This window comes from Vidua macroura, chromosome 2 (genome assembly GCF_024509145.1).
Source record: "Vidua macroura isolate BioBank_ID:100142 chromosome 2, ASM2450914v1, whole genome shotgun sequence".
Taxonomy (NCBI): domain Eukaryota; kingdom Metazoa; phylum Chordata; class Aves; order Passeriformes; family Viduidae; genus Vidua; species Vidua macroura.
In genome coordinates this window covers 59,583,069-59,599,580 of record NC_071572.1, presented here as the reverse complement: position 1 = coordinate 59,599,580, position 16,512 = coordinate 59,583,069, and the positions used below count along the sequence as shown (strand labels likewise).

General features: G+C 39.0%; 1 long non-coding RNA gene across 1 annotated transcript; it reads left to right on the top strand.

The window, feature by feature from the left end:
- Positions 1-4,751: 4,751 nt before the first annotated feature.
- LOC128803945 (uncharacterized) lies at positions 4,752-12,455 on the top strand. Its single transcript, XR_008435879.1, has 2 exons — positions 4,752-4,840; positions 12,097-12,455. It is a non-coding gene; the product is annotated as an uncharacterized LOC128803945 (long non-coding RNA).
- Positions 12,456-16,512: the final 4,057 nt, after the last annotated feature.

Sequence of the window (16,512 nt, the reverse complement as noted above, 5' to 3'; positions counted from 1 at the left end):
TTATTGGGCTCATTTTTTTCCCTAATGTACCTACATGCATTTTAAATAAAAGACACAGCCTAGATAGCTGGTACTTGGAACATGCTGCCTTTGTTGTTTTAAGTGTAACATTTCATCTCTGCCTTCAAATGATATGATTACATCTGGCTTTTTCACAGTCCCAGAGCTGAAATATTTATTCCGCAATTCACTCTCTTCTGTATTATTTTTGACAACTGCATGCTTTCCATTTAACAATGGACAAACACTTCTGTAAGGTTGCTTTTGCACCAGATACATTAAACATTCCTTTTAGCATACTAAATTCAGTATTCAGATAGCCATAGAATCCCTCCTATATTCTTCTGTCTTTGGTAGCCATTCAAATTCTAAATTCAAATGATCTAATCCATTTCCTCTCTTGGCTCCCTGTCCAACCTGTTTATATTTAAAATTTCACATTGTCTTCATCTTTTCAGCTAGACTGGGATAGAATAGACTTGATAGCAATTCTTAAATCATCTCTTAAAGTACTTTTAAATATCTTTGATATTGCTTACATACTTTTTTCCTTTGAAAATCTTCCTTTTTTTATTAGGCACAAACTTGTCTTGTTTCAATGTGGCCATTTTAGAGTAGATGCCGTGTTGCATTCTATTTCTATGCAGCTAATGGAATCAAGTTCTTGCTTTCATTTAAGGAATAGCTAACTTTGAGTCCTGGAATAAATTTTATTTGAGCTGTCTTGTACAGAATTCTCTAAGGAGAGACACAAAACTTTTTGATTGAGGAAATTTTTATCAATCATTTTTCAGAATTTCAAAGGTATATTATTACTGGAAATGTCAAGCCTGTAGAGATACATCTTTCAACCAGATACTCACCTGTGAAAATCCTATTTTTTTAAAAGCTCATACAGTACAAAAGGTCTTTTTTCTTCTTCCTCTTCATAGACCTTTTAGAAGGGGTTTAAGGGAGTAATCATCCTCCTCCACAGGGTAGTTTTATGGTAAGTATCTGCCTGCATCTAATTGTCCTTGTCACAGTCTCTGTGACAAGGGAGATTGATCTGTAAACAAAGGCATTTAGTACATAGTTATCAGTGTGTTGAAATCGGTTATTGCCACATAGTGCCTCTTCTTCTCTTCTCTTGCCATTGCAGTTTTCCTAAATTGCTTAGAGCGAATGAGTTTAACATTCCTATCACAGAAATCTTCCTTCAAGTTCCAGTAATATTGAACAGGTCAAATTCATTCTCATAGTACAAGTAGTTCCTACTCTTCCTGTTTACCACACAAGCTCCTACCATTCATGAATAGGCAATTAAAGAATTTATTTTCTTTCTGTCATTCAGTGTCTTGATTAATTTTGTTCTTGACAACTTGTCTGTGCTAAATGAGTGTTTATTTGCTGCCCCTTTTTAATCTCCCCTTTTGTTGTAAGTTTAATGCCATTATTGCTAGTCTAGTCAGCTTGTCTCCTGTAAAACTGATTTCCCCTTTAATGAGCTGGAGGCAGTGCAAGCCACATAACTCCTCAGTTAGGAAACGGCTCCTCAGTCCACCAAACTAAAATCCCCTCTCCCTCTTACACATCTCTAATTGGCAGTTTATTTGTAAAAACTCCTGATTCATGTGTTCATTTCTGGGACAGGAGCAGCCTCCAAAAAACTCATTTGTGTATTTTCATACTTCATCAGCTTTCTGAACTCTCTGAAATCATTCAGGACTGGTGAGGAGACACATGAAGCATCACCAGTACAAATGCATACCACTACTATATTAAATACCCTCCAGTCAAAAGGGTAAGGTGTTTTTTTGTTTTTGTTTTTTCCCTGATGAAGAAGATTTGAGACTTTGTAAGAAGGAATATCATAAAAGCCTTATCCTATGGAAAAAACTAGTAGTTTTAACATCAGTTAGTCTGTCCATAGCAGTCTATTGTAAATGTCCTTGAGAAGTTTCTCTTGTTTGCAAACTAACTTTGCAGGAGGAATACTTCAGAGCAGCAGAAATGTATTTTATCTGTTGCATGAAATTCCTTTCAGCTTTTGCTCTTTCCAGGTAGCTTTTGGTCCACATACATGAACTTAGAAGAGCACTTCTGTTGCTGAGGAAAGGTAAGGCACACTGCTCCCATAATACCAAAGCTCTATAGGCCTGTGGAATACAAAAGGAGAGTGGAACACCTGGACTGACTTCTCCCTCATGACCAATTTTTTCATTTAGTGCATGAATGCATCTCTACATCATCGCTTTGGTTAGTACAGCTCTTTAGGAGCCATTTAGTAGGTTGCCATGAAAACAGTCTATGCTGCTGTGGTGTAGTCCCAGAGGTCAAAATATGCTCACCCGCTCTATCTATCTATCTGTCTATCTATCTATCTATCTATCTATCTATCTATCTATCTATCACCTATCACCTATCTATGTGGATTGTTGAAGTAATGTGTTATCAAGTTTACTTCTTTGCCTGTAAAAAACACAAGAAAAAGTGTTTTCATTTGTTGGTTGATATTTTAATGTAGATCTTGCATAAGATTTTTAAAACAGTGTTAAATTCTTGAAAGTTAGAAAATACCCTGGAGTTGCCCATGTAAGTACATTGCTACAAAATAACAGGAAAGGAGTTGTTTATAACATTTAAAATGCTGCATCCTAATTACAATGTAGACAAGAATCCCATTAAATCTTCATGAGAGCATAATTTCCTGACTTTTATGCAATGCCATCTCAGAAACATTATTTGTCAAAGCTTAAGCATGTCATACCTATGTCTTTGACAGTAGATAAATCTTCCAGGGTGCCACTGGAAGTAAAATCATTTATCATTATAGCTACACTTGCTTTTGAGGGTACTTGTTTCTTCTGCTTGAAATAGAGATTTTTGGACTTTACTCATGTTAACAAAATGAACTAAGCACTTACATTTTAGCTTGTAGAGTTATGTATTGAATTTTAACCTTTTACTTAAGAAACCTCTGCCTGGCACAAAGTGCATAAGAAAATGCAAATTTTTTAAGCTTCTTGCATAAAGAACAATACCAGAGAAGGCAAAGAACCCAGATAAAGAAGCTCCTCTGTCTCCAAGCCTATCAAGACTGACAGACGTACTTGGATAAGCACCAAAGGACCAAAAGCGCACGCGCAGAGAGGAAAAGTTCAAAAGTTCAGTCATGAGGAAGACCACAATCTTCAGCGTCAGGACCACCGAGAGACCCCCATACAACCACCACAGCAAACCACGCGTGCCCAGAAGGGCGTGGACTTATTTAGCATGAGAGGTGGGGACAGGCAAGGCCAGGGGTTAAATATTCATGAAAAAGTTGTGCAATGTATTGCATATGGAACACCCTTAGGAATAAAGGTGTGGGTCAAACTGAGGCTTGGGACACAAGTTTTGGAGAGCTATCTCACTTGTGTTGGGCACTGACATACATATCCACTTCATCACTACCCCAAGTTGTGGAGTCTATTTATTTATTCTGCGTATTGCTTCATGCTGAACTAAGAAAAAGGGTGGGAGGTCATTGTACAGGATGAAGCAGAGAAGTGACACCCAGAAAATTCAAACTCTGTACCAAGAAACTCAGTTTTACCTCATTCTAGTGCTGGATTTTAACATTGAACTTTCCTAAAATAGGCCTAAAAGCACCATCCAACCAATGGCCTTCTGAATAAATCACAGCTTGGTACTGACAGCTAGTGCCCAAGCGATCCAGTTTGGCAGTGATGATAGAGTACCCTGAAGGTGACACTTGCACAATTTTGTATCCTTTCCCTTTATGCATTTTTAGGATATCCATCTCTCTAGACTGCATTCAGCAATTCACATAGCCAGAAGAGGAACAAAAAGCTGTAGTGAAGCTTATTTTTTTCTCAGTTGAGAACAAGGAAAGTGAACAAGTGACAATTTTACCTTTAGTAAGCAATTTGCCTACCACATTTGTGTGTGGTTGTATGCAGTCTAGCACTGGGGATTTCCTTTCAAAAAATGATTCCAACTCCACTGTGCCATAAGTTTCCTTATGTATGAACCATGGATAATTCCCACTTCAGCAAAATATTGACAGTAATGTTTGTGAAGTTGTGAAGTGTTCTTTAATCTTCACATGCCAGCTGCTCTATCATCATTAGTTTACTTGTTTTGAATTGCCTTGTTTTGTTTTCCATAGGCTAGGAGGCTTAGAAGATATTGTAAAAACTATGCCAGTGAGGTTTCAAGCTATACTTACTTGTTTTCAAATTGAATTGTGATTAAACCTTGTCAAATCCCCTCTATTGCCTTTCCTGCTGCTGCTGATTAGTTAAGAAGCAGAAGGGAACATTGCACTGTAAAGCATCCATTTATCTGCCAATGTCAGGTTCTCCTGACATGAGGTGCTAATGCAAAGCACATTAAGCATTAGCAGTAGGTGCTCCAGACCCAGCAGCTTCTAGACAGGCATTAAGAGACCTCAAATGAGTCAGTGTCACTCTGTGGTTTAACCTAAAACCAACCCCTTAGGGCACCCCTATCAAATGTAAGAGAAATGGAAGGTTTTAAAGGCTATTAATCCCAGTGACTCCACTTTAGAAGAGCACAAAATTATTTGTCACAGGTCATTTTGTCATGTTATTGTGCTAAAATGTGAAGGATTCGGTATTCCTGAAATTTCTTTTCCCACCTACTTAGGCATCAAGGTCTTTTGTTGGTACACTTAAAAGGCTAAAACGTGACACTTAGCAGCAGCTACTGACTCTTATTTTCTGAACTCTTTTTTTTCCTCCTCAGAGTTCTTCTCATATCTACAATACATGAAAAGTAGCAAAAACCTCCTTAGAAGACAAGGTTTTAACTGAAAGGAATCCTGCATAAACAAGTAAGTGATCTCTCTGCCCCAGACAGGCACCATTATAACATGCAGAAGAGGCATTGAATCAGCTGAATATACTGCAAGGTGTAAATGTCTTTTACCATACTTGTTATCTGGAGCTGTTTTATTTCTAATGCAATGTCTGTTTTGTTCTGTGTTTCTTACCTTGAGGTTGCTGAGACTCAGGAATAATCGTGTTGTTTTAGAAATCTCTGATCCAGTGTTTGCATGGAAAGGTGTCTCAGATAGCTGGCTGTCTGGCAGCAGCTTATTCAAAGTGTCTGGCAGCCGAATGTGAGCGGCTCAGGTTTTACTGGAAGTGATGACAGTTACATGACTTCAAACTCTTGCCAGGCTCTGAATTTGTACATTTCAAATTCACTTCACACACATTTGGTTGACAAAAATTGCCCAACCATCAGATTACCACACTGGCAGACATTCTGGCTTCACTCCCTGTCTGATAAAAACCAAGTCCTTTTGGCTAAACATTCCTGCAAGATATTTGCAAACACATTCAGAGGATACTAAAACTTGTAAAGTGTTTTTAAACCTATTGTTAGAATATGCCAGCCGTTGTTTTCTGGTTTTTGTTTTTGTTTTTGTTTTTGTTTTTGTTTGTTTTTTTGGTTTTTTTTGGGTTTTTTTGTTTGTTTTTTTTTTTGTTTTTTTTTTAATTTTTATTAGCTTCCTTGCATTGTAGCAAAGATACACAGATTTAGTGAGTTCATTTGAGCCAGCACCTGTGTATATCTGTGTGTATGTAAAGTGTGTACAGTTGCTTGGCTTCAAGGAGCTAGTCAATATTTTAACCTTTGTCAGGATGCTCTGAAATCAATTGCAAGCATCAGTTTTGTGTGTTTGTACAAAAACCAATCCTATTTATTTGAAAAGAGTCTGGGGAAAGTCCTGCACCTCTGAACGTAGTAGTAAAACCCAGTTACAGTACAAGAATGTAGCAATGGTTGTTCTAACCCACAGCAGAGGTCCATCTGTCACAGTGCCTGATGGCAGCCAAAACCAGAGGCCTGCAAAAGAGATTAAGACCAGAACAAGTATATTTGATACTTCCCTGTATACTCTCCTACTGAGCAGTAATTTGTGGCTCAGAGACAAGACTTCCTTTAGAGATTTCAGTGAGGTTGCCCAGCTGCTTCCTGAACCTGCATATGGTGAGGGCTGTGGGGCAAGGTTTTGGCAGTTAAAGCCCATAGACTGAGTGGTAGCACTCTGTTTCATTTGTTCTGAAGGCACCAGTTTCATGCTTGTTTCATTTGATGACCCATAGATTTGGTATAGAAGAGCTAGCTGTACTTATCCTAGACATCCTCCTGTACTACTTGTGGTTTTACAGACTTATGTCATATCATACTCTCTTTTCCAGTGCTGTATAGAAGTTGTTTCATACCTTTGAATGTGTTTTTCAGACTGCTATCAGCCTTTCTAATAATTCCTAATTTTTACTTTTTTTTTTTCCTTACCCCCAACTACGACTGAACACAAAGGTGAGTTTGCCCTGGGTCTGTAAGACCAGGATCTCATACCTCTGTAATTATTATCCATCTCTGAACTCATTCATTCATACATAAAATTAGGACCTTTTCCTCCTCCAATGATCCTCCCTTTAAAGTCACATATATTGGATTTTACTACTTCCTTGCCTTGTCAAGTAGTCCTTCTGAATTTATCCTAGTACATGAATCAGGGCAACAAAATCTTTCAAACACTGTGCCCCTGGGATTATCATCTATCTATGCTGGAAAACTTAATAGATCCAATATGATCACTTGTCCCTGAAGGTGGGGCATTGCTTACAGAAATAGAACTAAGCTCTTTTCTTACTAAAAAAAAAAAAAAAAAAAAAAAAGGCTGGCCTTCTTCCTCTTACTGTCCTCCTTGCTGTCTTCACAGCATCAGTTGGGTTTCTGGTTTATACTAGAAAGCATCCTGGCTCAATTGTCTTCCCTTCCAAACAGTAACCATGCTTTATCTAAAAGAGTGTCAGGGGTCACCACACCATGCTGACAAATGACAAAGCAGGAAGGCATCAGCCATGGTCTGAGGCCATGAGAGCCCTAAATTAGGCCACTGTTTATCTTTTAGCATGTCAGAAAATGGTTCCTGCCAACTGGTACAACTAGTACTCTCCAAACTAAGGCCCATTCAAGGTTTGGAGACAGTATGTGCTGGAAGAAAACACTAGTTTTGGCTCACTCCATCCCACATAGTTTTTCAGCAATATATAATACAGACTTTTTACTCTGCAACATCCATACCTACCTTCAAGCCAAATGCAAGTGTACAATCAGTATGTGCTTTTTTTGCTACAGAAATTCCACTCTGATAAACTAGTTCTGCCCTCACATTTTTTATTCCCTTTGAACATAAATGTAAAAAAGAAACAAACCCAATTCATACTTTTTAAGGTAGCTATAAGAAGATCAGATAAAGCCAGTTGAAAGTACTGTATTATGCGGGTTACTACCAGCCTGTACCTTTTAGGTTAGGGCTGGAAACAGTACCTCACTGTGTTTTATTTAGGTGTATTATAATATCCATGCAGCACTTCTGTTATTCTCCAAAGTAAATCTAGAATACCTAATATTGTGAGTGAACTTAGTTCTTTCATCCTTTTTTCTACATTGTTTATGAATATTTTAAACAGTCCAGGCACCTGTGCAAATTCCTGTGGGAAACAACTCATGCTCCTTCTTACTGGGAAAGCTGACTATTTACTCCCACATTGTTTTCTTCCTTTCTACCAACTGTTTATATAAGTGAAGACCTTCCCTGCTCTGTTATGTAAGTCTGGGCTCCTAAACAACCTTTGGCAAAGGACTCTGACACATGTCTTTTGGGAATTGCACTAGATTGTTTTCTACTTGCTTTAGGACACCCTCAGTGGATTCCTGTGGATTTTGTCATCATTATAAGTGACATAAAAGTCTCTTAATAAAAGAGACTCCTCTGTTTTAGAACATGTCACGTGTACCCATAAACTAGCCTAATTGCTCTGTACTTGTATGTATTCAGTGAATATGCTAGATCTATTGGTTTGTAGTTTTCAGGTTTTCCCGGTAACTTCTTAAAACTAATGCCATATTAGCTACTTCCCAAGACTTCTGATAACAAGGCAGCTTTAAATGAGAATTGACATGCAGTGGTAAGTTGTTCAGCTATTTCAACTCGAGTTCATTTAGGACAGATGATATGTGACTGTTCAATTGATCCATTTGATTCATAACCTCTTTTTTTCTTAATAAAATCAGCAAATTGCTTGATCTAAGACAGAACTTCTGAATAAAAAGTGGAATGAAATACAAACTTCCTCGGATTCCTTTACACTGCAATGTAGATAACAGAAAATTCCTTAACTGTTTTTTTCTCTGGACTTTTCTTCATTGTGCACTCCTTGATTCTGTTGACACTCTAGACTCTGCCTTTTGTTAAGGAAAGGAGACGAAACCTAGTAGGTGAATTCCATGTTCCAAGGCTAAGTTGTACCAACTGCCTTACATCCAGCTTGCTTATTGGGGCCCTAGGGAACACTAGTCCTAGAGATAGTAGTTTGGGGAAAATATAAACAGGGTCAAAGAATGAACAAAGAATTAAGGAGTGGAGACTACAGTAGTCCAGTGTTTGACCTTTCTTCCCTGCTCTCAGTCTCATTGATTGAAATAAATGTAGGCATAGGCTCTTCAGCAACCTTCCTGTTCTGATGTGCTAGAAAAGGGATTTATTGGAAGACTTAATGCCTTTTTCAAATTCAACCTCCAACTTCTTTCAAGGTGATGTGAGATGGTTTTTTTGCCGGTGTTTCCTGGAGAATCCTGTTGTCCCAGAAGTTCATCTTCTCCCTCCATTAGTGGCTTTGCTTTGAGATGTTTATCTCAGTGTCTCCTGACATTCCTTTCATGGTTGTGCTGCTCAAAGCTTGAGGGAAGCAGCTGGTCAGACTTTAGATTTAAAATTATGGGAGAAAGGAGGCTTTTTCATTTTCCCTGAGTTAGCTCAATCACAGGTTTCTGTCTGGCTCTGGACAGTCACATCTACTGTTTCAGCACTTTTAGTACATGAGTGGTTTCTTACGCTTAAGCCTAAATACTTAACACTCTCAATAGCTTTAATGATGTCTGTGATTGTCTGCAGTTCAAAGACAGGCTTGCTAGTAGCCATTAACACCTTACAGTGCCAAGCAGGATAGCTCAGTAATAACTATAAAAACACTGAAAATTGAAAAGTGCTACAGAAACAGTTGTACGTTTTTGTCACCTGTCCCTATTTACTCTAATTTCTGCTGGCACGGAGGGCTTTTTTCTAGTGGCTTGGCATGTGCTTATATGTATTCTGGTTTCAGCTTCACAGAGCTTTGACATTATTTTATTACAAAATTAGTTATAAAATATTTTATAGAGAAAAAGAAAATATTATTTGTATTAATTAAGTTTTCTAAGGCTTTTTCCCTATCATAGATTGTCACAAATGTGTCCATGCAGCACGAGCTTGATGCCTTTAACGTGAAGAAGACAGCAGTGTAGGACCTTTTGTATTTGCACATGAAGGATGATTCCAAAGGCAGCTAATTGACAGCCATCATAATTCCACACTGGGCTCCAGGACACTACAATTTAATACATGATCATGACTTATATCACTGTTCACAACATCAAGTTTCAACTTCATTTTATTCTGCATTTGTTGAAACAATGTACAGATCAAAGTACACCTTTATTTTATATGCAAACTAAGCATATCTGTAAAAATATGTCCTCTGTGAAAAGGATCACTACCTACATCTTATATTGAGCTTAATGGAGGAAACTGTGACCAAAGAGGTTTTTAGGCATATAATTAACTGAATAACTTCTGGCGCATACAGCTGAATATATCATACACAGTGTAAGGTCATGAACTGTGAAGATTAGCCTACTGGTGGTATTGGACATTCTTAAGTCACAGTAGCAGGTTGTTTTTTTTTTTTGTTTTTTTTTTTTTGGTTTTTTTTTTGTTTTGTTTTGTTTTGTTTTGTTTGTTTGTTTGTTTGGAGTTTTATTTGTTTGGTTTTTGTTTGTTTGTTTGTTTTTGTAGACATCTAATCAAAGCCCACCAAGTCAATAGAAGTAAGTTTTTCCACTGACATAATTGATTGGGGTATAGAACAGTGGTGTGCTTACGTCACCTTTAAACAGCATTAAATCCCTTTTCAAACTGAGCTAGGAAATACACAATAAAGGTTTCAATCCTGATTGAAAAATTGTGAGAAAGAAAGTTATCATAGAATTTCCCATAAAAAAATTTATGAAACACAAATGAAGCCAAAATACTAACAGTTCCCAAATATGTGCTTAGATAGGTATGTAAGCATTTAGATGTATTTATGACCTTAACACTTTTACCTGTAAAAGAATAGAGAAAGAGACAGCGTAAGAATTCAATACATATCAAAAGAAAATCTAAGAGAGGTATCTGCAGAAGAATTAAGTAGTTTCTTTATGAAGGAGAGTTAACTCAGCTGATTTTCTGAAAGGCAAGATATTTTTCATAGTTTTCTTTCTAAGGAATGAAGAGTCAGTGTTGCAGTGCACTGTACCATGCTGGGCAGCGACAGCAGGGGCATGACCTTCCCCCTGTGAGCTCTGCTATTCCCAGCTATTGCTTGGTCCGGCGCAGGAACAGATAATGACGACACGGGACTTGGGGTAAAACTGGATGGATTTATAAGGTCCACAACCTGGGACCCCAAGACAAAGCCCGGGGGGGGTCTGCAGAGGTTTTTATAGGGGGAGTGGTATAGGGCAACTAACCAATGAGGGCATGGCAGGGGAGGAATCTAGGGCAGGACTAACATTCTATAAACCTATCAGGGAGAGCAGGGGAGGGGGATAATACAAAGCAACAAATGGGGTATCGAATACTACAAGATAGACAAGGAACACTCTGGAAAAAGGGGTAGAGATAGGGAGGACAGACAGCTTGGGAGGGAGGAAGTTAGGGAAGGGCTTGGGGAGATTGGTAACTTGGGAGGAGAGGAGATTAGGGAGGAGAATAGTGGGCAAACACAAACTTAAAGCAAAAACCACACTACAGCAAGTCAGAAGGATAATGTACTTAAAGCACTTTTTCACTGAATGCTACACATACTCAAAAAGAATTCCTTAAAACTAAATGGTTAGCAATGGCATGAACATGTTTTTGGTAACTTAAAAGAAAAGTGGTAACTGAAAATCAAGCAGTAAAACAAATGTTCACCTATATCAGCTGAAACCGTTTAAGTGAAAACCAGTCCAGGAGACTTCCTATGCACATTTGACACATGAAATTAATTATTTGCTTGTGAATGGATACAGGAAGATGAAATGCTTCCTTCAGGATTCTGCCATTTTTTCTTCTTTTTCCCTTCTGTATATATTATTTGCTTTATGTTTTCTAGCCTTTCCTAGTCACAGATGACTTCTTCCTCATGCTAGTTTCTTCCACTAAGTCACACTGAGTTGTACATGTTCAAACACAAATGTTTATATGCACTAGTCCCATGGAATCAATGTAAAAACTACTCCTCTAGTCACTGGGAGTAAGGGAGGTAGACTAGGATTTCATATAAATGAGCTCTTCACACAAAGCAGCAGCAAACAAGAGAATGTGCATCTGTCACTTCATCATCATGAATGTTGCATCCAGCTTTTGTGATCTTTCCATTAAAAGTCTGTGCAGATGGATTGTAAAACTGACTGGAGTAGCATGCACTGCGGCAGAGTATAGGTACCCACATGAGACAACACATTAAAGCATAGAATTATTTGCAGCTTTATTCACAGGAAGCTGGGAAGAAATGAACTCACAGCGGCAATCAGAGGTAAATGAAATCATGCTAAGATTGTCTTGTGAGACATGTGTTTCACTCATAGATCCATAACCCACTCCTTTCCCATTTTGTATTTCAGCTTGCAAATAATTGTTTTGCAAGTGTAAATGCAATTTTAGGAAAACATTCTTTTTTGTTGAATGCAAGAAAATTTATTTTTAATTCTCTCTTGAAGAGCTTAAGCAGTTGAAAAAAATAAGACAGAAGGTCCAAAGCCACATGGCCTTTTGTACACAGATAGCAGTTTGAGAACCTCTGATACGGTAAATGCCTGGCTGCTGCACCTGTTTACCTTATCCTTTACTAAAAAATCAAGGGTTATCTCTTTAGGGTAGGGATTGTGTCATCTGGGAACAGAATCAGCAAGATGCATTATGTTTGTTTATTAATTTTCTTTCAGCTTAGGTCACTTTTGGATGCAGGACATTTCACTACATGGAGTATTGACAACGCAGTATGAAATGCTCTATGAAAATTGTCAACAAAATGCCAATTTCTGTCCTGCAAGAAGATGCCAGGATACATTTGAGAAGCACACGTTTCCATTCTGCCATTTACTTTAGACTGCCAAAGATAAAAGGTTTCAGACAACAGAAGACTTTAGCAGTGTCAAGAATAATTCATTACCCAGCACTATGACATTCACTAAAGAATATGAGGAATTTAGCATTGCATCTTGCTAACATCTCTGTTGCAGACATTGTTTTCGACTTTTGAAAACATTGTTCACATGCATAAAGCAATTACTGAGTCATACTATTGATTGTGTATCTGTCTTTATTTTTTATGAGCCTTCCAGTGTATCTCTGTGATGCCTATTAGCCAAATTTGCTGAGCGGTGCCCTTCTTTCCTTGTTTTGGTTTTCTGATTTGCTTGTTTTCTTCTCTGGATAATCAGCTCCTGGTTAGTGTGGAGGCTGTGTTGATGTCTGTATGGAACAAATAATCTTCAACTTGTTCCAGCTATGCATTTGGTTCAGTAAACAAGCAAGCAATGTATAAGCTTGTAACCCTGTGGAGTAGCCCACAGGTTCAGCTGTTTGTGCTCCAGGGCTTGGGTTTGTGAAGCACAGCTGTGTGACCTTGGCTCAGATTTACAGAGAAAAAATGTTGTTGTGCTGTGAAAAAATACATACACTAAAGCCACTCAAAATATGAAAAACAAAAGCAGAGAGAAGTTAAATTTTTGTGCTAGTAGTTGTAAGTCAAGGACTCAGAAGAATACTGACCTGAAAAGGTCTAAAACTTTGAGAGGAAATGTACTGAGGTTAAGATTACATCAGCAGGATTGAGGATCTGCCTGTTCTGCAGGTCTATAGGGTCTTATGCTTCCCCATGTGACCAACTGTCTTGAAGAGATTGACCCGGTAACTTGTGGCAGGGGTGGCAAATATATGACTAATCTCTCCTGGTGGGGTTCTATTAACCAATAGTTATTGTTAGCTCATTGACCTGTGTGTATTTTTGCCTTCAAGTTCCTAATCATGGCAAAAGATGCCCAAAGTAAAGCAATGCAGCAAAGACAAGGGTGCAGTGGACTGCCTGTTGAGGTAGAAAAGGGGCATACTGAGATATGACAAGGTTAAATAAGGTGATGACAGATAAGGCATGATGAGGCATTTCTAGACATCTATGCCAGTGAGCATACCTATTTTTAACTAAAGATTTTGTTGAATGTAAAATATGTGATCAGTTGAGGAAGCTAAACTTTGAGTTATTCTACTTCATCTTACTTTTCACCCATGTTTTTTATGGAAATTCCTCTAATGCTCTCTGCTAAGCTACATACACATAGTGTTGATATGGAGACTGTGCTTTGCAGTTGATCTGCCTGGAGGGGTATTATACAAAAAGGAGAGAAATAGACACTGTATTCAGGTGGAAGCATAATGTTCAGGTATCCTAACTCTTTGTGCACTGGCTGTGTCAGGATCCAAGGTCTGGCAGCCATGGATGGCAGCCATTCTGGATCACTCATTACTTATGTGAACTTAGATGCCAGAGCAGCCTCCTAAACAATTTTTACACCTATCTGTGTCATTCAGATAAACTCACTGCTGTTCCAGTACAATAAAAGAAAAATAGAAACTTTCCAAGAAAAATCACAGTTCAGTAGTGTCTTTTAAGCACATTTGTTTTTCGTTTTGTTGAGGACTTCCCACTTAGAAAAGGTTTTATGAAGCCTGTTGTTTTCTAAATAGGGATATACTGTGTGGAGGTGGAAAAAAATCAGTTTGTTCCATTTCTTTTCCAAAATGACTAGTAATGTATATTATGGAGACTGTTTTCAAAATAAGGATAATTCCTTAAATCAATAAATGTAAGTGGTTTGTTAAGAAAGTATATGATTCTCATTGGCAGCAGAGATTTGTGGCTTCCCGTTGGAGAACAGATGTGGTTTATGTTTCAGTTCACTCATCTAATGAGTATGTGGAGAAAAGGCTTTTGAAAGAAAGATATGATCTTCAGAGAGGCTTTTTGGAGGATATTTACTATTATTGCAGAAGTCTCTGAAATGGCATTTGTGTCAGCTAAGGAGGATAAAATGTGTCACGTTTGTGATAATTTAAAGCATGTATCACTAACGAAGATAAAGGGAGCAAAGTATTTAAAGCTTAATGTTACAGCAATAGCAATTGCCCTGCGATAATGAACAGTGGAGATTATCAGGCAAAGCCTAATGAGTGCTTTGCTTATAACAAGCTTTTTATAAACAAATACTGGTTGACTCCTCTTTCAGAATTAGTGCTGATATGAAAGTGAAATGATTTAATTAAAATGTGCAAGATAAATAAGAACTTGGGCAAGGATGCTGTGTAAAATAGTCTGGCAAGGGTTTGCTGATAATAAGCCTTCCCAAATCACTAGGCAGAGTACAGTATGTATCTGGTTTGACCCACAAAATACCTTTAGCACTTGGAGGACCAACTGTGGTTCTACCTACAGCTCAGCCCATCCCATATGTGGAAGGAGATGCTTTTGCTTTCTTCCTCTGGGTTCCCACAGTTTGGAGATACACATCTCCAAGGAAAAGTGTTGAATATTTTCCCTCCTGGTTGTCAAGGGGAGAGGTGAGAAATCAGAGCAGATATTAGCACTCATTATGGAGATTCTGCTGCAGCCAAGGTAGCACTGGCCAGAGTGAGGTTTTTTGCTGATATGATTGTTTTCAGTGTCTGAATTCAGAGACAGGCAGGGAGGAGGGGAAATTTCGCTGCAAGGCTTGTCTGCCATTCACAGGGATTCCTTGCACCATTCATCAGCTTAGGGACTGACCAGGTCAAGAATGAATCTGAAGTAAAAATGTAGTCCTGGGGACTCTTTTATTAATACCTTAAAACCATGCTCTCAAAAGCTCACAGGTTTCAGAAAGCTGTGTGAAACAATAGGAAAAGATGCACAAAGAGCTCCAACTTTTCTACAATATCTCCTTTCTTTGATAACCAGCGTTACTGAATCATAAAATCACACAAAAAGTGAGCTTGAAAGGTACCCCTGGAGGTCACAAAGTTCAGCCCTCCTGCTCGAGTGGTGTAAGCTACAACAGATAGCCAAGGATGGGTCGAGTTTTGACTGTCTCCATAGATGGAGACTCCACAACCTCACTGGGAAGTCTGTTACAGTGCTTGGTCATGCTCACAGCAGAAATGCTTTTTCTGACATTCAGATGGAACCCCCTGTGTTTTATTTTTTTTCACATTGTTTCTTGACCTGTAATTGGACACCACTGAGAAGAGCCTGGCTTTGTCCTCCCGGTTCTCTCAGCCTCTCCTTTTGTCAGAGGTGCTCCATGCAGTCAGTCCCTTATGTGTCCGGCTCTCAGCGGCCATGGGATGGAGGTTTGCCGGCTCGCTGTCCCGCTTGTGGCTGCAGGGCAGACACGTGAGTGACTGCCCCCGAGTCTCTGCCGAATCTGTTGCTGCGGCGTGGGTAGCACAGCAGAGGCACAGGGCACGGGGAAACCGAGGCAAAGGAATAAGGGAGGGACACTTGTCTGAATCTCCAAAGATTTAATCTTGAAGGGGGACAGAGCAAATGACATATCTGAACCTGAAGGGGCTACTTTTAAAGGGTAGAGGGAACACAGGGAGGACACAACCTGTGACCAATAGGAGGGCATTAGGGGAGGGGTGCAGGGTAAGGGCTCCCCAATAGAAGCCAACATGGGGAAGGAGCAAGCCTTACAATCCAATTCTGCTTCAAGGAAGGGATGAAAGGCAGGGAACACTCCAGAACCAAAGGAGTGTGCTATCTTTGACAGACAGGGGTGACACAAGGGAACAAGGGAGGTATACAGGTGGATTGACAAGTAGATTGACATACATTTTGGCGGGGAAAACTCTGGTAAACAACTCAGGACTGAACCATTAGGGAAGCCAAATGGGATACATAGAATGAACCATTACAAACTTTAACAAGGAATATCAAAGCATAGTACAGAAGAACCAACTGTAAAATAACAGACTGCCACACCTTACTCGCCTTCTGGTGCTTTGTTGGATTCTTTCGGATGTGTTAATGTTTCTCTTATACTGGGGAGCCCAGAAATAGATCCAAGATTTCAAGTGTGGCCTCTATAGAACTGAAAGGAGGGAAAGGATCATCTTCCTTGACCTGTTGGCCGTGCTCTTCCTCATGCAGCTCAGTATAAGCCTGCCTTTGCTGCAAGCAGTATTGATGACACATTCAACTTGACCACCAGGATGCCCATTCCTCCTCTGGAGAGCTGCATTCCAGCCTGTTGTTCACCATCATATACTGGTGCCTGGGTTTATTCATCTAGGCATTTTCTTTTGTTGAACTCTATGAGGTTCCT